Genomic DNA, 23,242 nt, shown 5'->3' with positions numbered 1-23,242 from the left:
CATTATCTTCCCAGCAGGAATCTGGCAATTTAAGCATATGTCACCTCCATCTCTACCCCAGGAATCTCATTGACACTTTTTTCAGCAATTTTTTTTTCAGCAAATTTCAGCACATTTTTCAGCAATTTAAAAAATAGGTAGTTGGAAACATGACATGGTGGAAGGTGTTAATCTATTTGGATGAGCATTGATTATCTTTGAGAAGATGTTATAAGAATATTGTCAAGACATTAAATCTACTGGAAGATGCTGGTCTGAAACTGACAAATGTTAGTTCTGCAGTTGCTGTCAAGCATGTGAGTCATGTAATATCCTAAAGGGAATGTGTGCAGATTCAGAAAAATTAGAATCACTTATCAGCTGCCCAAATCCAAAGAATCTGCAAGAAATAAGGAGTTTTTTGGAATTAAGTGGCTGTTATTGAAACTTTGTGCAAAATTATGCTATCATTACTAATCAATAAATGAAGTATTTATTAAGCACTGTGTGTCACTCATCATATTACTGTTGTTTATCCTTCATTCTCAAAGAGAACATGACACCAGGGAAGTGATGCCATGATATGCAAGGGAATTGGATTTAAGGGAGGGAAGGCTGTGCAAAATCAGCCTGACTTTCTCCTCCAGAGCTATCTGTCCAGTGGTAAGATATCAGAAAGACTGACTTTTTTAAGCTAAGGTCTTTAACATGTCTTAGTTTGACTGAAGCAACACAGAATCAGTGATTAAGGCTAGTAAGAAATGAGGCAGAAAATCGCCTCTTTTACCTAATTTTTAAAAAAATCAATCTGGGAAGGGAAGACCCTTAGGGTTTCTGGCCAAAACAGAAATAATTGCTATTTATATTCACTCTGAGTCAATCTGGGCCTCAACAATGATCAAGTGGGGCTTGGTCTGGGACCTATTGTTGGCCAATCAATGAAAGCCAGAGTGATTTGACTTTAAGGCATGGTCCTTAAGAAAGAAATCTAGATTCTTCTGGTTCTTCTCCTGCTGGGCAGGAGTATCTGGAGGGAGGGAGTGGAGGGGGGGTGCCCAGGAAGCAGCCCAGGCCTAGAGGCCACTGCCCTGGAGGGCTGCCCTGCTGCACCACCCCCTTTCCTGGCCCATCTAATCAGGCCCTCAAGGGATCAGGACAAGGCCAAGGACAAGGCCCGGAGCAGTTAGAGTATGTCATCTCTGGAATGGGTCCAGACTGTGACAAAAGGAGGGCCAGTGGACTAGGCCACAGGCCATGAGCCAGAGGCGAAGCTCTCCATCACCTCAGCTTGGGATCAGAATTGGTGGTGCTGGCACCAGACCCTACAGGACAAAGGCTGCTGCCCGGCTAGAACCTGGACTGTCCTCTGATGTCCCCATGATGGCAGCTTCAAAGCACATAATGCTAGACTGTGCCTCACCCCCCAATTTCACTAGGGAAACAGAAGTAACTGGGAGCATCCAGGAGAACTGAATGGAACCTAGCCCGGGGCAACCTCCTTTCCTGAGGGACTTTGACCAGGGCCTTCTTCACTGATTGACCCTTTCCAGATGCCTGCTGGCATGAGCAGAGTGGGCCCAGCCTATGAAAGAAAAGGGCCAGTGGAGGAGGCCATAACACCTGGGTCAGAGGCAGGGCCCCATCACCTTCTCAGCTTGGGATCAGAATTGATGGTGTTGGCACTGGACCCTACAGGACAAGGACTGCTGCCCAGCTAGAACCTGATGTTTCCATGATGTCAGCTTGAAAGTACATAATGCTGGACTGTGCTTCACCTCCCAGTTTCATTAGGGAAATAGAAGTAACTGGAGGCATCTGGGAGAGATGTACTGAGCCCAACCTCCTTGGCTGGTCACCACAGAACTATGAGACTAGAAATCTTGACCAGGTCCTTCTTCCTTGACAGATCTTTTCCAGATGCCTGGTCCAAAGCCCTGAACACCCCATCCTCACTTGCAGGTGAGAACAGAGAGTTCAGCTTCCTTGATCCCATGCCCTGGTCAACATTGAAAATGGTTCTGGGAGTCAAAGGGTTGAGAATGGGCCATTTGGATGGCCCAAGGGAAAGGCCAGAATTGGATGGGTATGAGCTTGTTCTGACTCCCACCTGTGTGGCTAGACTGTTCTGGGGAAAGTTTGGAGATGTATGTGTCACTTACATCTCCATCTGGACATAGTTCTCCTTCCCTGAAGGTTGTGCATGCAAAAAAAAAAAAAAAGAAAGAAAGAAATCTAGTCCTTAAACCCCAAGATATCTTGAAATCAAAAGAAAGGAAGGAAAAAAAAAGAAAGAAAGAAGGAAAGAAAGGAAGGAAGAAAAAGAAAGAAAGAGAGAGAGGGAGGGAGAGAGAGAGACAGAAAGAAGGAAGGAAGGAAGGAAGGAAGGAAGGAAGGAAGGAAGAGAGAGAAAGAAAGAAAGAAAGAAAGAAAGAAAGAAAGAAAGAAAGAAAGAAAGAAAGAAAGAAAGAAAGAAAGAAAGAAAGAAAGAAAGAAAGAAAGAAAGATAGATAGATTTGGGTCCCCAGTAGAATAGCTCCTAGTAATACTAACAGAAGTTGTTGTTTTTCCTTTGTTCTGGAAGGGGAGGTGATGCTATCAGTCATTGAGAACACAAATATAAATGATGAAATAATTCCTACTCACAGGAAGCTTATGATCTGATGGGAATGGTTAGTGCATGGTTGGTTGTTGTGCTTTGTTCTCAGAGAGGACCAAAATGACATCACTATGTTAGAGTCAAGTTTTAACATGTCTGGCTACAGTTGATCAGACCAATATGAGCCCAGATGCTCTACCACAAGTCATTCACAAACAGTCTGTGTGAACATTTGGGGTGGATTCTCCAAATCTGCGCATCCTTCATTTCCTCTGAGTTGTCTCAATTCTGCTCTGCTCACAGAGCACAGCAACTTCTCTGATGTGGAGATGTCATGCTGAGCGGTCCTGTTCCAGTGTCTCTCATGTCACACAATCAGTTCCGAAGTTGAGAGAGATCTTGAGCATGTCCCTTTATTGCTTCTTCTGACCACCATGTCACCATGCTTGCCCCGTGTGAGTTCTCCATAAATGAGTCTTTTTGGCAAAAGCACATTTTGCATTTGGACAACATAGCCAGCCCATCAGAGTTGCACTCCCTGAAGCAGACTTTGAATGCTTGACAGTTTAGTTCGAGTAACGATCTCAGTGTCTGGTGCCTTATCCTGCTAGGTGATCTTTAGAATCTTCCTAAGACAATTCAAATGGAAGAGGTTCAGTTTCCTGGCATGGGGCTGGTAGATTGTCCAGGTTTCATAGGCATAACAACAATAAGGTCAGCCCAACGGCTCTGTAGACCTTCAGTCTGGTAGTCAGTCTAATACTTCTTCTCTCCCATAGTTTCCTTTGGAGTCTCCCAAACACTGAGCTAACTCTGGCAATGAGTGTGTCAACTTCTTCATCAATGTGTCCATCTCTGGAAGGTAACACCACCAAGGTAAGTGAACTTATGCCCAGCATTCAAAACTTCTCCATTTGCTGTAACTGAAAGTTCCACCTTGTGATAGTAATGGCAATTAAAGATTCCCCTGTATTGGCTTGGTTTTCAAATTGATTGTGTTAAAACCCAGAGTTTGTTAATCCCACCTGTGGGATGGGCTTGTTGATGTGAAAAGAAAGTCCTGAACTGGGAGGAGCTGGTGATGTAGATTTGGAGAGACACTAGAGAGAGGCGGAAGATCTTTTTGGAAGCAGCACCTCGTGGAGAGAGAGAGACTAAGAGAATTGCTGGTGGCCGCTTTGAATTGCCCTGGACTTTTGAGACCTGCCCCCTGAGCTGCCAAGGACTGAGGAGACATGGCTGTTTTGCTGGTACTTTGTCTGTCTGTTTTGATGTTGTTTTGCCAGATTTGTCCACTGGTGAAAGACAGTCCTTTTGTTGAAGAAGTCCTGGAACCTTGCCGTTGGCTAAGAAGCCCTGAGACTGTCCTGCAGACAGAATGAATACTGTCCACTGGTGAAGGACAGTGCTATTGTTGCAGGGGTCTGGGAGCCTTTCTGTTGGTTCAGAAGCCCTGAAGAAGGATTTTCTTGTTGTATGTTTACAGAAATCCTGGGAGAGGGCTTTGCTAATGTGTTCAGGGGTTCTAGGGCTGTTCTACAGACAGAGGATAAATTCATGAAGGGACTGGCAATGTATCTTATGGCCTTGCTAAGCCTTGTCTCCCCAGGAACTAAGATTGCTGAGAACTTGCCTCGTGTCAAGATGAAGAAAAGACCTCCATTTGGGTATTAAGTGCTGTGTTTAAACTTGATGTAACTCTGGGGTAGATTCAATTGTGATCCAGGGGTGGGGAACTTTTGACCTTATTGTGCTCTGTGATTGACAAATGAAGGTACTTTACCTATGTTTGGAAACTAATCTCCATTTGAGAAGAGGGGTTTTGTGGTGGACTAAATGAAGGTATAGCCTAGGGGTGGAGTAGTATTTAGAACCGGGACTTTGTAATTGATTGAATGATTGGAAGGTCCTGGGGTGGGGTAGTACTTGGAGATTATTTAATCACACTTAGTAAATGCTGTATTTTGAATGATGTCATGTTTTGATCTTCTCTGTTCTTGGTTTGTCACTGAATAAAATAGAGAGCACCTATGCTGGTATTTTGAACCTGGGAAGTTGCCTTTGCTTGATATTACATTACACACCTATGGATGGTGTGGTGGTGGCTGATGGAGCAGCTGTGTTTTCTTGTGTTAATCGTTAGGCCAAAATTAGCGCAAGCAGCAGAGAATGGATCCATACTTTGTTGCATCTTGGCTTCAGAGGCTGCACTGGGTGCTCAGTCAAGTCAGCGCCTAGGCATGGTGACAAGAGATGGATCATAGTGTGCAACCCTAAGCATTTCAGTGATCTCGCTCATGGTCATGACATTGAGAAGAACCAGAAGGAGATGGACAAGAAATAATGATATAACAACTAACTCTTACATGGCATCTACTATATTATCAGGTACTGCACTGAGACAAATAGCCTATGAGGAGTTGTTTCAGTCATGTCCCACTCTCCACGACCCCATTTGTAGCTTTCTTGGCAAAGATACTGGAGTGGTTGACCATTTCCTTCTCTAGCTCATTTTACAGATGAGAAAACTGAGGCAAATGGGGTTAAGTGATTTGCCCAGGGTCACATATCTAGGAAGTGTCTAAAGCTGGACTTAAGCTTAGGTCTTCCTGACTTTAGGGCTGATGCTCTATCCACTGTGCTACTTAGTTTTCCTATCCCCATCTTACAGATGAGGAAACTAAGGCAAACAGAGATTAAGTGATTTGCCGAGGGTCACCTAGCTTAGTAGGTATCTAAGGCTGGATCTGAACTGAGGTCTTCTTGACTCTAGGCCTAGTATTCCATCCATTGCACCATTTAGAAATATCAATTTGGCTTGGCACCATTTGAAGATCTTTGGGACACATAGTGTGAATACATTTTCAAGGACTTGGTCAATTGCTTTATGCCTTTACCAGTGCTGCCTTATGAGAACCCAGGCAAACTCTTTGGTCCACTAAAAGTAGCCTGGAAGGGTTGCAAGTAATCTTGTACCAAGTGAGTGATGTTCACTAAAAACCTGTTGAATTTTCTGGTGGAGGACATACTGAAAATGGGACTCCTTATCTCATCTACAAACTGGAATTCCCTAAATCTGAAGGGGGCGGTTACTGAGAAGTTCCAAGATGATGTTTATGGAGTTCAGGGCTGAACTGGTAACAATCCACTGGCGAATCCTGACACTAAGATGGATTCTCTCGATAGAGGTAGGTAGCATCTCTAGAGACAACCATGAGTTCAGCACATACTATAGGCCAGAGAAGAACAGCATGGACGCACATGCTGAGTGGTTATGAAGCTGTAGTGATACCCATAGAAGGAGTGAAGGCAATCAGTGACCTACAGGGAAGGATCTGTTCACATGAAGACAGAGATGAAAGTTTCTGACTTCAACCTGAGAGTGCTATCAATGATGCACTGAACAAACCCCTTCTTCTCCAGCTGTGTGGGTGACTGTGATGAAGGATGATGAAAAGTGATACAAGCCAAGAAACAAGGAAGTGGCCCCCGGAGAACTTTATTCTCCCAAGGGGTATTGTTGAGACTGGCAAAAGATGGATCCATGCCAATGGAGTGCCGCACTACATTTTAATAGATCCGGCAAATGGTACCAGAAAGCAGTTAGTGCCACAACAAGGCATTTTACTCTAAGACCATGAAAGCACTGCGTGATGACCCCGTTGGATAGAGGCCAAGACAGGACACTTGAGTGAGTAAAAAAGAGAATCTACTGATTCCAAATAACGTCAGTAATCTTTAAGAAATGTCAGATTTGTGCCCTTTTTTCCCCAATGGAAAGTTCTACCAACTTGTATTGTATACTTAGATAATATAAGTACTAGTATTTCAAACGTTTATACATACATATAGGTACATATATAGAGTGTAATATATGTAGTACATTTATAGAGAGAGGGGAGGGACAGAGAGAGATAGAAATGAAGAGCGGGAAGGAGAGAGAGAGAGGAAGAGAGAGACAGAGAGAGAAAGAGTGACAGAGAGAGGGAGAGAGACAGAGAGACACAGACACAGAGAGAGACACACACAGAGCCTTTTTTTGTCTCTGGAAGACAGAAAAATATAAGCATAACTCTCATGATTCAAGACCATTTCACCTACTACATACAGATAGACCCAAACAGGAATCAATGAGCTTTCACCGTTGTTTAGGTGGTATGGAACAAGTATTTCCCAGCTAGAAAACACCCTGACCAAGGGAGAGGCTTTTAAAACAAACTACTTAGTAAAGTATTAGTTTTGGCAGGAATCAAGAAATCTAGAACTACACATTACCTTCCTCAGGGAGACCACAGCCCAAGAATTTTGACCACACATGACTGCATATGCTAAGGATCCTGAGGCCTAAATAGAAGGCTTGGGGGAGTCAATGTAGCTTTCTTTAAGTGCATGTTTAGATGCTATCAAGTATACTGTTATAGGCTTTACACTACCTACTGATGGCTCCATTCCCAATTTCTTTCCCAGGTACTTACGCTTTCGCATGTCAGTAAATGGAAAAGAAATAGAAACTCAAAACCAGTATACTTTGCAATTGAGAGATGCCTGTTGCCTAGCTATTGTCTCAGCCTAGAAAAGCTCTGATACAAATAAAAGACGGTATGACACTTGAATTCATTGTCAGGATATTCATCAAAGTGACAGAGTTCTACTAAGAAATCTTGGTACACAAGGAACATGTAAAATAGTAGACCCAGGGAAAGCCTTCCCATCCCAAGTAGTTGAGACTTTGGACAACTTGGGAGCCCCATAGAGTGGTAGAAATCCTGCAGTCAATGTGCTATAACTACTTACTGCCTGCTGGCGAGTTAGAGAGAAGCCCCAGGGATAAGGAGAAAAAGGACAGATGGATGGGAGAGTCAGCTAAGTGGACTCTAAAAGGGAGAAGCTATTAGTTGCAGAAAGACTCTCTGAACTTGATAATAAATAATTCAGAAGACAATGACGCAGATGATGAACAGAGTGCTGGTAACTTCCAGAGGACAGGAAAATCAACTGTGCTTGTCCCAGTTATGGGAAGGCATCAGCGCAGATGGGGTGGGAAGGGATGAATCCAGGGTCAACCCCTCTCATTTACCCAGTATCAAATAACCAATACTATTTAAGGAGAAACTTATGGAGCAGAAGTAACCTAAAGAGTTTAGAGATGATGATGGGTAGCCTGGTCCATTGCCAAGTCCAGGAGATCATGGTACAAGTTTCAGTCCAATTAGGGCAGCGCCAAAGCTTATTTGTGATCCACTGAGAACAAGCTGGTACTGGAGCTGGACTGAAGCTCATAGGAGCTGATCGTTAAATTTTCCATGTGGGCACTTACATCTTGGAAATTGGCAAATGCTATATATCAGGACTTGATTTATTACTTTGTTGATTTTCTAGATTTAAGAAGGTGATGGAGAAAAATATTAACAATGCAGGTTAAACTTAAAAAGGTTGTATGTGTACATTTTTTTCCCTGGATAGCTGGTCACTAAATATTTACTGGCACATCCCTAATGAGGAGGAATTGGAGAAGTGGTTGGACATAGGGCCAAACTGTGCCCCTTGTTGGAGTGCTAGTGGGTACTTTGTATGTAACTGCAAATAAGTGATGCGTTTTACATGACCTAAAGTATGTGTTCATTGAATAATGTCTTACCATTTGTGCTAGTGTTCCATGATATGTGTGTATTATTGTCAGATGACTCATAAGTTTGGTTATGTAACTCTGCTATACAATGCACACTGCATAGGCTATATCATGTAGGATTTATTTTGTCAGTCAAACATATCATTATTCTTATACCTGCAATTATAATTAGATACTGTGCAGTAGATCTGTTTCATGTTCTAACGCTAGTTGCAGACAATTTGAATGGGAATGCCACCTGTACATACATTATATTAGAAAAATCTGTGATATCCATTACATGCTGAGTTAGGAACGTAAGGCATGTTCACTGATACTCACATACATTTTCTATCATTTGTAGGGACTCTAAAATTTTTCATTGGAGGTGAAGATGTAATTAACCTGAACTTGTAGTGGGACCTGTCCAGAAAAGGTTTTGGATCCTGGGTACAATAGAAGAAGTCAGAGTAAGCATTTTAAAAAGGAAAGTAAACTAATGTGAGGAGAGAGATAGGAATTATAGCATCTGGGAAGGACTTTTGTGAATTTTTTCTCTTGCTACTTGGATAGAACTAAGAGATTTGGGGAATTTCTGTCCTGTCCTGGAACAACAACTCCTCCTTCCCTGCCTTCACTGAGGAAAGGGTCACCCACCAGAGACATTAATGCTTGAACCCGTCTGCCCTGCCTGCGCCCATTCTGGCAGGAGGCAGAGACCAGCTGGGACATGCTGAGTTAACAGTCATTCCAAATGACTGGACCTTGACCTTCTAGGTATTTTTGTCATGAGTAAAATACCCCTGTGGTGGACATTGCTAGCTCCCTGAGGGAACAGCTGGGGTGGGGAACTGAGCTCTTGGGTTTTGACTTTCCTGCCAAAAGGGAGGGTGGCTGCCTGGTCTGGAAAGAATTCGTGGGCTGGGAGGAGATACCCAGATTAAGTGCATTAATGTAATTTTTTTCATTCCTTTCTAATATTATGATTAAAGAGTTGTAAGTAAAAACAAAGAATTGTTTTTATTCCTTTCCAATAGTTTGATTAAAGAGTTATTCCTGTCTTGGTGAACAACCTCATTTGAAACATAGCAGAAAAAGGATGAGAATCAACGTTTTCCTAGAGTAAGCTAGAACTGAAGAAGTCTGAAAGAATAAATTCACATCAGAGCCCTAGGTAAATGAGGTGGGCATTGTTACCTATAGAAGGGTGTGGGGAGAGAGGCAGCCAGCTCTCTGAGCGTCCAAGGGCTTAGAGGTTGCTCCAGAGCACCCTGTGGGCTTGAGTGAAACATCTGACCGCTAAGGTAACCACTTGATTCACATCCCTTGGCTCTCACTTTGGAATAAGTTCAGTCATTGCTCCAAAGTGCTTCATTTCCCCTCCCTCCAATCTGTGGCATATTTACCAGGCTTGTAATCACACTAGTACAACAGGGACAACATTGGATGACCCAACAGGTAGATAGGACATAATGGTAGGGAAATGTGACAGCAAGGGAAAGGCAAAAGTCCAGGTAGTCTTTATCATGGAAGTCTAGAGCTGGGTACCTGTAGTTGTGCTGGAAGTTTAGGAGAGAGACAGAGAGATGAAGGGAGACAGAGATAAAGACAGAGACAGACAGAGAACTGGAGAGATACAAAGGCAGAGAGAGAAAGAGAGAGAAAAGAAGACTAAGAAGAGAACAAGAAGAAGAGAAAGAAGAAAGCAGGCAACCCATTGAGATCTACTTTAAATAGGAGGGTGGTTGGCACCATGATCTGCCAATGGGGAGCAGCAGTGATTTCATCACAAGGACTGGGAGTCAGAGGCAGGATTTTAATCTCTAGAAGGACTGAGAATGGTGCTAGAAGAACTGAGGTATCAGGTAAAGAAATAAGGCAAGGATTGACTGAGGAAATGTTCTACAGGAAAGGGAAATGGTTGAAAGAAGTGATGAGGAGGAGGAGGAAGATGATGATGATGGTGGTGGTGATGGTGATATTTATTAGCTATAATAATATTAATAATAGGGAGAATCAGAAATAATATTTTATGGTTTACAAAATACAAATATTATCTCATTTGATACTCACAAGAGCCCTGGGAGACAAGTGCTTTTGTTTTTTCCATTTTAGAGATGAGAAAACAAGGCTCAGAAAGGTTCATTGACTTGCCCAGGGTCGCAGAGCTATTAAGTGTCTGAGGTTATATCTGAACTGAGGAATTCCTGACTTCAAACTCAAGCTTCTATCTACTGCCCCTCCAAGCTACTTCACAAAATGGAGATTTCAGACAGATAATACCCTGCTTTTACTGAGCACTTCATGGGTTATAATGTGCTTTATGCCTTTTATCTCATTTGATCTTTACAACAACCCTCAGAGGAAGGTGCTATTATGATCCCAATTTTACAGAAGGGAAAACTGAGGCTGAGAGATTAATTGACTTGCCTGAGGGTCACACAGGTAATAAGTGGGTTTGGGGCAGGACTGGAGCTCAGGTCTCCCTGACACTACATCTACCCCTCTATTTACCACCTACCTGACATAAGAGCTCAGTTACTGGCTTTAAGGTCAAAGCATAATTATCCCTAATGCTATATATTTCTCCCAAATAGGGGCTGGATAGGTTCCAGAGTCCAAAGAGGGTCTGCTACCAGGGGTGGGTTAAGTTAATGGGGTTTGGGACAGGGAATCAGCTTGGTCATTACAGCATGACATGCTCTCATATCTGAAACTTTTTTAAACTGAAATGACTGAAAGCTAGTGGGACACTGAGATTCACTGTCACCACCGGGTATCAGATCTTAGACACTAACGGATGCCACAGGAACTTTACATATAGGCATTTCTAATAGCACGACGCTCCATACAAATTGGATTTTTTTTAATAAAAGCAATCACAGGATGTCTCTTTGAGATACCCTGCCAATTCACCCAAATCTTCAGTATTTACACTCACTGAGTTTCTCTGAGTTAGAAGGACCCTGAAGGGTCATCTAATCCAATCCCACAATACCTTGTGGCAATCTCCTCTATAACATCTCTGACAGGTGATCATCCAGACTCTTGCATTTCCAGCGACAGTGTGCTCACTAACTCACCCAACAGTTTTTTAGTTGTTCATTTCTTTTCAGTTGTATCCAATCCTTCATGACCCTGTTTGGAATTTGCTTGGCAAAGATACTGAAGTGGTTTGCCGTTCCCTTCTCCAGCTCATTTTGCAGATGAGGAAACTGAGGCAAACAGGGTTAAGTGACTTGCCCAGGGTCACGCAGAGAGAGGCAAGATTTGAATTCAGGGAAATGAGTCTTCCTTATTCTGATCCCAGTGCTCTATCCACTATGCAACCTGGCGAACCCAATTAGAAACTATGTCCCTCAAATCAAATCACTTTGGTCCAGTGATTCCTCTTCTAGGTCTGTAACCCAACAAGATCAAAGGAAAAGTAAAAAGTCTCATACATGCAAAAATATTTATGCAGCTCTTTTTATAGTAGCAAAAAAATGGGAAAAAGGGAATGCCCATTAATTAGGGAATGCAAATTATACAATATCAATGTTCCATAAGAAGTTATGAAAGGGATAGTTTCAAAGAAAATCTGGGAAGATTTTTCTCTCCTGATGTAGAATGAAGTGAGTAGAATTTAGGGGGAAAATGTACACAACAACAGCAACATTATAAAAAAAAAACTTTAAAAAGTTTAAGAACTCAGATCAATGCAATAACCAACCACAATTCCAGAGGATGCAACATGACACCCACCTTCTGAGAGAGAAATGATGAATTCAAGATAAAGAATAAGACATACATTTTTAAACATGGCCAGTGTGGAAAATGGTTTTACTTGACTATTGCATATTTGTTACAAGGGTTTTTTTTTCTCTATCTTTTCCAGTGATAGGGGTAGGGGAGTAAGAAAAGAGTCTAAGGAAGGATGGAGAATTGGGGGGAAATTAGGTGCATGAACAAGGCATCTTATAACTGTGTAATGTGGGGAAAAAGTTACTAGACCAAGTACTGATAGAACATTTGGAATGAACTTGTAGAATAGAGTAACTGTTTTCACTCTAGGGCCATGTGGGGTGAGTTTTCTCATAAGGAATCAGAGAGAAAAGAGCCAGTAGGGTTGAGAACCCTCGAGATATCCACACTCATTGATTCTTTCCTACTTCCTTCCCCCCAACTAAAGGTTAAGACATTGTCTTGATGGTATTGGTCCTTTGGGGTGGTAGGGGGAGTTATGGTCATCTCCAACCCTAAATGTCTTTGAGGGGAATTTTGAGTGTTAGTTGGAGTAAAATAAAAGGAAAAACCTTACGGAGTGTGAATAGACTGCCTAACAGAATACTAGGAGTTGAGCGTGAGAAAGGAAAGATATAACTGGATGCAGACTTGAGGAGACAATTCTGCATTTCGATTTGAGGGAGTGAGTCTTGAGCCTTTGTAGCTAACTAGAGCAATAGCCGTAGCGTTTCTTTACTGGAGTCATATGAAATGGACAGACTTAAAGGGAAACCATGGGATGAGCGAGACTGTCAGTGGAACCTAATATGGGAAAAGGCCCTTCTTTACATGGAGATATCTGAGTGACACCAGTCTAAGCCCTTGCTGGTTTTGGGACAAGAGAGTGCTAATGGTTTAAGCCGCTATAAATCCATCAATAAGGACCAGCAAGTAAGGATAGCTGAGGAGTGGGGAAGAGCTGCTCTTAATTTCTCCTTTGCCATTTCAGTTACCTTTCTTTCTATGCTTCAACTCCCATAAAGTTATGCTTCTTAATTATCTAATTTAAAAGCATGGGAAGAACCTGACTCCAGCCAGAGGAGTGATGGACAGAGATGTACATTTTTGGATATTGTCAGTGTGGGTATTTGTTTTGCTGGTCTATGCATATTTATAATGATGGTTTTATTTGTCCTTTTATTGTTCAGTTGGGAAGGAGACAATGAGAGAGATAATAAATGCTTATAAAACAAATCAAAAATTTTTTAAAGCTAAAGGGAAGGGAAGAGGGGAAATAAAAACCTCAGTGGTGTCATATGAAATGTATAAGCTTGTAGGGTGTCTATAGAACAAACAAGGCTTCAGAAATAGCTCCAAACTTAGGAACCCTTTGGGATCCAAAAGTTTATAAGGCAGTTTGGAATGCAGAATTCATTTCCCCGTAGAAAAAAATGTCACACATGGGAAGACTTGAACTGATACAGAGCAAATTAATCAGAATCAAGAGAACAATATACAAAATTATTATGATAATAAAAATGGAAACAATACTAAAAACAATCAAAATCAAATTAATTGTAATGATCAATCTTAGTTTTGGAGAATAGAAGATGAAATACACACATTATCCTCATGTTAGAGAGATGGGGTATGACAGATACAGAACAGTGCATATTTTGCTAGAAGGAATGCAGTAGTATACTAAAAAAAATTACTGGGAAACAAAAAAATACATCAATTAAAAAAATGTGCCCAAAGGCTTTATACCTATTCTATTTATCCATATATAATACAGCTGAACTCTAGTACTTATAGTACCTGCCTGGATTTGGGGCCTGGGAGGTAGTGAGGGACAGAACTACCTATTGGCCCCTGTTCCTGCAACCTACATATCACGGTGCTCTGGCATGTGCCTGGGACTTGTATTGCCCTTGGGCATAGCCTTCGTCTTTTTAAGTCCCTACAGTCTGGAATGCTTTTGCAAGAGTGGGGAACCTGCCCTATGGGGTGTGCTTCAGGCCAAATTCCATTCCTAGTGTCCACACAATTCTCTGTCTGTCTCTCTATGCCAACCTGGTCTGGAAAAATGACTCACTATGATTTTTATCTTGGATTTCCCAATCAGGACTTGATCTAATGCATTTTCTACATCTTTGGGAGGATGAACAAGGGCTTAGATATTCTTTTGGACTTTTCTACCATCTTGGCTCTGCTCTCCTTCCCAAACCAGAAACCAATTAAACTCTTAATTGGTAGTCTTTGGGGTAGGGTACCAAAGGGGGAAAAATCTTATTGTAAAGGGAAGCTATCTTTGGTCCAAATGAGGTACCACTCAGGCCATCTTTGTCTGCCAATTTACTCCTTGGAAAAGGAATCAATATCTTTGTTTAGAGTTCACAGATTTTATTGAACATTTTTTAGGTGTTGTGATTTTTCCTCCCTCAGCATGGAAGGATCCGGCCTGAGGGTTGGGGTATAGTACCAACAGAGTATAAGGAGAGGAAATGGCTTATTTGTAAATCAGGTGTTTGTCAGGTTGGAGACTGTCTGTACTTAACACAAAGTACTCCACGCTCTTCAGAAGTATACTTTGGAACCATGAAACATTTTTGCAATTTGGTGTATTTTGAGGACAACTTAAGCTGCACCTGGGACCAATTATTAAAGAAACATGAATCAAAGTGATGAATTCAGTCCTCAGGAAAAGCTCTAATATTGAAGAGAACAGAAATGTTTGATTTTAAGGGATCATAAAATGATGATAATCAGTTTACTCTGTCTAAGACAGACAACCCAAAGGCAACCCTTTGTCCTCTGCAGAGACTCATCTAAAATTGCAAGGCTGATTTAAGGGGAGCCATTTGTAAATGAACTCTCTTTTAGATATAAAGACTGCAGTGGCAACAGGTGTGAGGATGTAACCCCGTGTGAAGCTCATGGCAGCCAGTGTGTGATAATAGGAACATGCTCTGCTGATGTTGATAATTGGATTGATAATAGGAGGAACAGTAAGCCTGGGAAGCACGGAGCAAGAACCAAGCTTCAGGAGATCACAAATTTAGAGGTGGAAAGGATTATGGGATCATAGATTTATAACTGAAAAAGACCTAGAATTATCTATAGATGGGGAAAATGAGACTCAGCCAGGTTAAGGGACTTGTTACCCTAGGGTCACAGATTTGAATAAAGGTCCTATGAATTAATTCAGGCCTCTCCCAACTGTATCACACTGAGAAGTAATGATTGGAATAAATCTAAGGAATGATGATGTGATTTTCACCCTTATTTTCTGCAGAGGTCTAAAAAGCAATAGAGCTATACATATATGTATACATATTCATATTCATATATATACAAATGCATACTCATAAATATACTTTTTAGACATGAGATTTCATCCGGGTAGGAAACTCAAAGTTAGAAATCCTCTTCCACCAATTCAGATTGCCATCTGTTCTGAAGCTTGTAAAAGTAGAGAACCGACAGGGACCCTGAGAGCTTAACTGAATTGTCCAGGGTAACACAGTTAGCATGGGTTAGAAGTGAGACTTGAACCGAGACCTTCTAGTTTCAATCTAGTTTACTCTCTAACACATCAGGCTGTCTCTCCTTATTGGGTCATCAACAACAGCTGCCCTGTTTAATTTCCTTATCATTATTTTGAAATATTAAGATGTTGTAATGTATAACCCTTCATCTCTCCTTTCTCTGTTGGGGATTCATGGTGAGGCTAGCCAAAATAAATAGATATCTCAGACATTTTATTTATATGTATATAGAGAATAGTTGATATGGAATCTTTAATTTCCAGAGTTATTACTGTTCCCCATCGTGGTTGTCTCATTTTTTTTATGACTATAAGCCTACGTGGCTTCAGTTTTCCTTTTCTAAAAAGGAAATATATGAACCTTTCTCCCTTCAGCTCTCCTTTCCCCGTTAGGGGTAGATGGCTAACCTAGCCAAAATAAATAGAAACAGAGCTAGTGGAGGCATTAACATCGTTGATAGCCTTCCTCTTAGGAATACTCCATTTATTCAGCCTTCTCACATGAGAAAGTGACAGAGACAAGAGAGAAAAAGGGTTGGAGTGGATACTGGATTTCCAAGCTTAGCAGATTTCCCTAGGCATGATGAGGGGAGGTGGTTCTGGAAGGAAGGAATATCCCAGTTGCATGGCTGGGTAGTATGGTATCATGACATCATGATGTCAATAACCATGCTAGTGTAATAGTCGGTCCAGGTAGAAGGGAGAGAAAATAGATTTCTGTTGACTAAAAATAAAAAATGAACAGGGCTGCAAGTTATCACAGATGGGGAATGTTGCATATATTTTCATATATGGAAGGAAACAAACATTTATTAAGTGCCTACTATGTGTTAGGTACTGTGCTAAGTGCTTACAAATATCTCATTTGACACTAAGAGGTAAGTGCTATTGTTATCCCCATTTCACAGACAAGGAAACTGAGGCAGAGAGAGGTTAAATAACTTTCCAGGGGTCACAGAGCTAGTAAGTATCTGAGGCTAGATCTGAACTCAGATCTCTCTGATTATAAGCCCAGCACTCTATTTAGGCCACTGTAATATTAGTTTTACTTAAATGCTTTATTTTGTGACAAGAGACCTCTCTATAAATTGGAGTTATCTGCAATGTTTGTAATGTAAAAACAAAACAAACCAATACAACTTTAAAAAAGGAAAAACAGAAAAAACCCTAACCCTTAAAAATTTCTATTGATGTCTCTCTTTTTCATATCACAATTATTTCTCTTACTACCCAGCTTTCTTTATAATGAAAAAAAAGGCAAGCAAACCCAGCAATATAATGATCAATCATAGCACTGTGAATATGTCACATTCAGAATATGAATGTCTAAGTGTCAAAGGATGGTAACTCCAGATACCATACATGGCAAACTTGAACAGATGTGGTTGTTTTAACTCATTTTACTTGACTATTTTTCTTAACTATAAGGAAAGGCTCAGAATGGAGTCAGAAGTGGATACTGGGGAAAGATTGTGATGCTAAATACATAAAGACATCAATAGGCCAACATGGCAATTTGTTTGAATATATCACATTCAGCACAAACAATTTCTCCATTTTCCATTGAGAAGGGACAGATAAGCATTTAAGTTAATAAATATATAAATTCAATTCATTTCAATTCAACAAACATTTATTAGACACGATAGAAGCTGGTGTAAAGAAGGGAAAAAAGAATTAAGATATAACTATTAACATATTAATTGATATATTAATATATTGATGAATGCACTGATATAATAATAATATATCTATAAATATTCAGTAACAACACATTGTTTTCTAAAAAAATTATAAAATCACATTTGAATTTTTTTTAATTGAGCAAACTCTTTACTTTTTAGAACTACCATTGTAGGAAAAAGCAGAGGGTTTGGGAGTTACGGCTTCAAGTTTAAGGCTTAGATAGAATGTGAAGTTCTGTAGAGATTTTAGAGTTTAATCTAAAATCTTGGAGCAAAAACTGCTTCATTTCTTGGTAAGTACTTAGGTAAAGAAAATATTTTCCTTGGCAATGAGCATTTTACTTTTGCTTGGATAAAAAAAAAAACTATTAGAAAAAAAAGTGGAGTTTGTCCAGTTTATTTAAATAGGCAAAGGGTGGAATCAAAATAAATATTCTGGAGAAATCTTTCCTGGACTAAATGAAGAAGCAGAGGACAAAGGAAAAGATAAGAAAAACAATTTTTGACTAAAACTATCTTACATTTTAAGACTCAGGCAGAGTTTGCACTCTTTTAACTTACCGTCAGAGAGAAATCAGGAGCACTTCTTAACAAATCCCACAGATACATCCTGGGTTACTAGAAGGAATACACATGAAAGTCAATACTGGAATGATACGAAACCCAAATCATAATCTGAATCTGATCAAATTCCGAGTTGGAGGTAGGTGGGAGCAGCTAACTTAAGACTTTCTGAAAAGCACTGTGTCCTCAAATCCAAAGTCTGTAAACCTTTGGTATGTGATAATCTTGATATTTATTAAGTTGTAAATATGAACAGAGACCCACTTGCTTACCTCTAATTCTAGGAAATTCAAGTAATAAAACTTTTGTAAAGTATTCCTTAAGACAAGCAAGAAAACTTGCAAGTATAAAGTATATTTTCAACCTTATGTTTGTTTTCCCCTCAAATAGAATTTCCCGTGTTTTTTCCCTAAGTTTTTGATTCTGTTTAAGACCAAGAACCTGTTTGTCAAGTTCAGGCCAGGAGTTAATTTATAGAATGAAACTGTAAACCTGACAATAGATATTAATGACAGAAACTCTGACAGAATCACAAAAGCTGTGTTTGAAATCCACAATTCTTCTAAAGACAGCAGATAATTTCTTGGCATAACCTTATTTTTCCATCTTTGCATAGATTTGAGGCTGAAATGTTAATATACTATAGCTGGGGAGGTAGGAGAGATATAAGACCTTTTAGGGAAAAGAATTTGTTTCCTAGTGAACAGGAGACAGTACAGACAGGATAGAAGAGGTGCAGGAAATAGATCGAGGGGACAGACTGCCAGATGATATGGGAAGGGATGGACTGAAGGACATGAATTGAGGGATTGGCCTTGACAAGGAGGGGGATCACCTCCTCATCTGAGATGGGAGCAGAGAATGAGGGATGATGGCTATGAAGACTATTGAGATGTGGAACAAAGGGAAGGAGCTCTAGACAGGTGACCTTTATTTCCTCGGTAAAGTAGGAATTAAGAGAATTTAAGAAAGTGAAGTGGGAGGAAGTGGCAAAGAAAGTTTGAAGAGAGAAGTTTTATTTCCCCTTGTCTAATAGGTTCTTTATACCAGAAAAATGTCTTCTATAGTGAAACCTTGATGAATGGAATGCCTAGGGAAGGGGAAAGGGATCACCTGAAAGCTTTTTTGATTAAACACTTCTTGAAAATGTATCAGGTAAAAATCCTTCTACATATATTGAGTGGTCTATTGGAATTAGTCAGATTCAGTGAGAACCAAGAAATTTAACACTTCATATTAAATTTTAAAAAGATAAGAAACTGTACATTTTATAGCATCTCTGAGATTTTTTTATAACTTGGTTCTAATAAATCAATCGATAATGATTAATGTCAAACTATCCTTTGAGGGCCAACAGGCAGGAGCCACACAAGGAGTAACAGAGGATACTAGAGGCTGGGTGGCGCAGTGAATAGAGCACCTGCCCTAGAGTCAGGAGGACCTGAGTTCAAATCCGACCTCAGACACTTAGCACTTACTAGTCGTGTGACCTTGGGCAAGTCACTTAACCCCAATTGCCCTGCCTTCCCCCTTCCAAAAAAAAGAGGAGTAATAGTCATAGAGCTGACAAGAGGCTGAAAGTTTGCTAAACCCTGGTGATGGTAGCAAGGGCAGAGAGAAGGGCATGTAATTGGTAGTAACATCCAAGCCGTAGACTTTGTTGTTCAGTCATTTCAGTTGTGTCTGACTCTTTGAGATCCCATTTGGGGTTCTCTTGACAAAGATACTAGAGTAGTTTGTCATTTTTCTCTTCAGTTCATTTTAAGGAAACTGAGGCAAATGGGGTTAAGCGACTTGCCCAGGGTCACACAGCTAGTTAGTGTCTGAGGCTGGATGTGAACTCAGGAAGATGAGTTTTCTGGACTCCAGGCCCGGCACTCTATCTATTGTGCTCTTAATTGCCCCATAAAGCAGGAAAGAATATAACTAAGGACATAAGTATAAAACAAGGTAAAACAATAAGAACAAAGAAGAAAACAAAAGGTTCCAAGAATATTTGAAAAGGGAAAGATCACTTTCAGTTGGAGAATCATGGTAAGCTACTTGGAGAAGGCCATCTGTGTTGGGCCTTGAAGGACCAGAAGATTTAGCCATTAGAAATGCAGAAGGTACAGGTAGGCAACATAGTGCCAGAATACTGGATGAGGAATCAGGAAGACCTGACTTAGAAACTCAATAACTGTGTGATAGTTAATCATTCTGCCTCAGTTTCCTAATCCATCAAATGTGAATAACAATAGCACTTACTCTCCAGAGTGATCAGGAGGACAAAATAAAATAATACACATAAAATGCTTTGCAAACAACAAGACTGTAAATGTTAGGTATTGTGATTATCAGCACTAAGTTATGTAAATGCTCAGAAATAGGAATGGAAAAAATAAGGTCTGGATTGTAGAGTATGTGGAGGATTGTTATTATCTGTCCTTTGCTGTTTTCAAAGAGAACCAATGACATCACAGGTATCTTGATAGGACTTAAGTGAGGCAGAGATGCCCAGAGCCATCAGCCTCACTATCTTCCAGAGTCATTGAAGTCCAGTGGCAGGACAAAAGTCAAGAAGACTGGGGATGGCCCAGGATGCAGCAGATGACCTTGTTGTCTTCAGTGTCTGACCAAAGTCTATGTGCTCCACAGCACCTGCCTCAGATGCTTTCATGGCCACTGAAACAAATTGCTCTCATCTGCCCATTCCCTACCAGGGGAAGTCTTCACATGCTTGGGCAGACACCTCTGTAACACACTGACAGGCTTGAGGCCTGTCATTTACCCTCAATGTGGAAGGTAGGCTGTGAATCAAGGCTAGAATTAAGAAACCATGTTCAGAATGCAGAGTTATACTTTAGGTATGGGTTGGCCTGGGAAACTGTAAAGTTCCTTATAACTTTAAGAGTCTAGTTCTGTAACTGCTAATCCTGTAAGATAACCACGCACAAGATATTACAAGGTCATCAATCATCACATTAAGATGATGTATGCATACACTGCATAGGCAAGCAAAAGTATTAAGACTTTGGGGGAAAGATTTTCAAAAAGACTTTGAATACAAAGCAGTTTTGTGGGGTTAACCCTTAGCTAACCAAAGTTTTTGAACATTCCATTAATCAAGATTTCACTATGAAAGGATTTTATTCCTCATTACAAACAACCTGTTAGAAGCAGAGCAAATTAATTTTTCAGTAATCAAAACTTAAATATGTCCATGACAAATGTAAAAATCCTAAAACCTTAATACCAAGTCATAGTTATTTGCAAATCTCCATTTGCCAAAAAGCTCAAGTGTTCCATTTCCATGGTAATAAATGTAGTACTAACTCCTTTAAACATGGAGCCCCTTTGATACTGAAGTGGTTATTAAAAAGAAGGAAGTGGTCAAGGGAATGGAATTTTCTTATGAAGCAGGTTACATTAGAGCACTAGAACAGTTCAAAATATTGATGAGGGAATTGTAAAAGATGACTGCCCTCAAAAATGGGTCAAAGTCTAGTATACTGACTGCTCCATCATTGTGTCAGAAACTCAGAGTCATAAGTATGATAGGTCAACTGGAGATTTGTCCCAGGACATTTTAAGTTAGAGGATGCTGATAGTACTTGTAGGCCTAAGCTTAGAGGTGAACTCTTTCCCATTTATCATCCAGCACCTTCCTTGCATACAACTAGCTAGGTGGTGCAGTGGATAGGGTGCTGGGCTAGGAGTTAGGAAGACCTGAGTTCAAATCCAGCCTCAGGCACAAGCTAGCTATATGTGACCTTGGGAAAATCACTTGACCTCTGTTTGCCACTGGAGAAAGGAAATGGCAAATCACTCCAGTAGCTTTGCCAAGAAAACCCCGTGGACAAAGTTCCACAGGGTAGGACATGGCTGAAATGATGTAGCAATGATAGCTGCTTTGCATTGACCTGAGGTTTCCCCCACTGGGATCTCTGCCCAGAGCAGTCGCGTCTACTTAGCACATTGCCTGGCATATAGCAAATGCTTATTATATGATTGATTCATGGTTGCTATTGGGTGATATCACAGAGTCTCTCTCCCTTCCCCCTCGATTAAATTCGTCTAAGATTTTATTTTTGGTTAAGTCACTTGATCTCTCCCTGTCCCCAGGAACTCTCTAACAGTATAAGTTGAAGACCTGCAGTGTTAGGGGGAGTTTCCTCACTGTACCAGTGAAATCACAGGTGTGGTCCAAAAAGGGGGGGGGGGGGGGGGAATGGATTAGTGGGCCATCTGAGCTCATTTTGCTTGCCTGAGGGAAGAATTATGCTCCTTGCCCTTGGATGATATATTTCTAGTCACAACTCTGCAGAAATCTGTCACCAACAGGAATAATGGGAATGTGCATCCCATTCAATCCTAAGCAGAGCTCAGAAGCAGTAGGTTGCCAGGTGATGCACAGGGCAGAGAGAACAAAAGAAGTCTCATGTTTCCAGTTGCACAGTGCCAGGAGCAAAGGAGAACAAAAATAGACCTCTGGCAGGTGCAAGGGCAAGAATCTGGGCTCTGATTAGCAGTGACTGATGACTGGTGGACTTCTCCACATGCTCTGCTCTGAGCTTCATCTGTCACAGTTCTACAGCTGCCAATGAAACATTTAGATACTCTTCACCTTTGACAATCCCCTCGCTTCACCTCGAACAGGTAGATCTTCTGAAGTTTCCATGCATAGTCCTTTGTCACTTCTTAATATTACTATTAACTTCCCCATGACTCAACTTACCATTTGGGAGCAATTTAGAGTTCTTTTCCTTCTCTTTCTTAAAAAGTACAACAGTAACCAAAAAAGGTAGAATGTGCAGAGAGTTAATTTTATTTTTTCAATTGCATATTTAATTATTAATGTGCACTGACCTTGAAAGCAGCTGGCCTGTCACTGGTATGTTGGGAGGAACACACAAAGCATTTGTTGTCACTCCGGGCTGCTAGGAATGTCCTGTTCCAGAGAAGCATGTTGTGTGTGGGGACTGTGGAGAAGAATCCGGGGAGGTGCTGTTTGTTTGACCTACTGTGGAATGTAAATGTGTTCAAGTTGGGGGTAGGGGGAGTTTAGGATCCAAATGTGTGGGTAGGTTTTTAAAGATCATTCAACTGGACATGTTTAGTCCTTGGGTCAAATTTATTTTACTCTTTTGTTCTTCTTTGCAATAAAATGCCCTGAAGTACAGCCTGAGCAGATGTTTCCATAAGCAGTTGTTCTTTCACCTTGGCCATAAGAATATTGGAAATAGTTTATTTAAGTTTTTCTTCAAAGTGTTTTAAAAAAAAACCCCCACAAACCTAACATTTAGTTGCTTTAGTCTCACACTGAGAGGTAGTGTGGTGTCCTGGATCCAGAACAGACCTTGGAATCAGGAAAATCTAGGTTTGAACCTGACCTCTGACATACATTGGCTTTGTCTAACAAGCCCCATAAGCTTTCTTTTCCTGGAAAATCACTCTGCCTCCATAACCTCTTGCTCTGATTAGTAAATGGTTTCAGGAAGCTTCATTTTATTTAAAAAAAAAATTTTTTTGGCTTTTTTGGAGGGCAATTGGGGTTAAGTGACTTGCCCAAGGTCCCA

The 23,242-nt window shown here is 40.7% G+C and overlaps 1 long non-coding RNA gene across 3 annotated transcripts in view; it reads right to left on the bottom strand.

Moving 5' to 3' along the window:
• The window catches only part of LOC138170389 (uncharacterized), a 66,290-nt gene extending 43,647 nt beyond the window's left edge, over nt 1-22,643 (bottom strand). The window contains exons 1-2 of one of the 3 annotated variants that reach the window (XR_011170599.1): nt 22,533-22,643; nt 17,682-17,738 (exon numbers count right to left, since the gene is read on the bottom strand). This is a non-coding gene — a long non-coding RNA (uncharacterized lncRNA). Of the gene's footprint in view, nt 1-17,681; nt 17,867-17,956; nt 18,181-22,532 lie in introns of those variants that run through there. The other 2 variants (XR_011170598.1, XR_011170597.1) reach the window with 2 other exon arrangements.
• Nucleotides 22,644-23,242: the final 599 nt, after the last annotated feature.

The sequence above is a fragment of the Petaurus breviceps genome, unplaced genomic scaffold, assembly GCF_028583685.1.
Source record: "Petaurus breviceps papuanus isolate PSGF00001 unplaced genomic scaffold, PetGlider_PUasm1.0 38, whole genome shotgun sequence".
NCBI classification, from domain to species: domain Eukaryota; kingdom Metazoa; phylum Chordata; class Mammalia; order Diprotodontia; family Petauridae; genus Petaurus; species Petaurus breviceps.
This window is presented reverse-complemented; position numbering and strand designations above follow the sequence as displayed.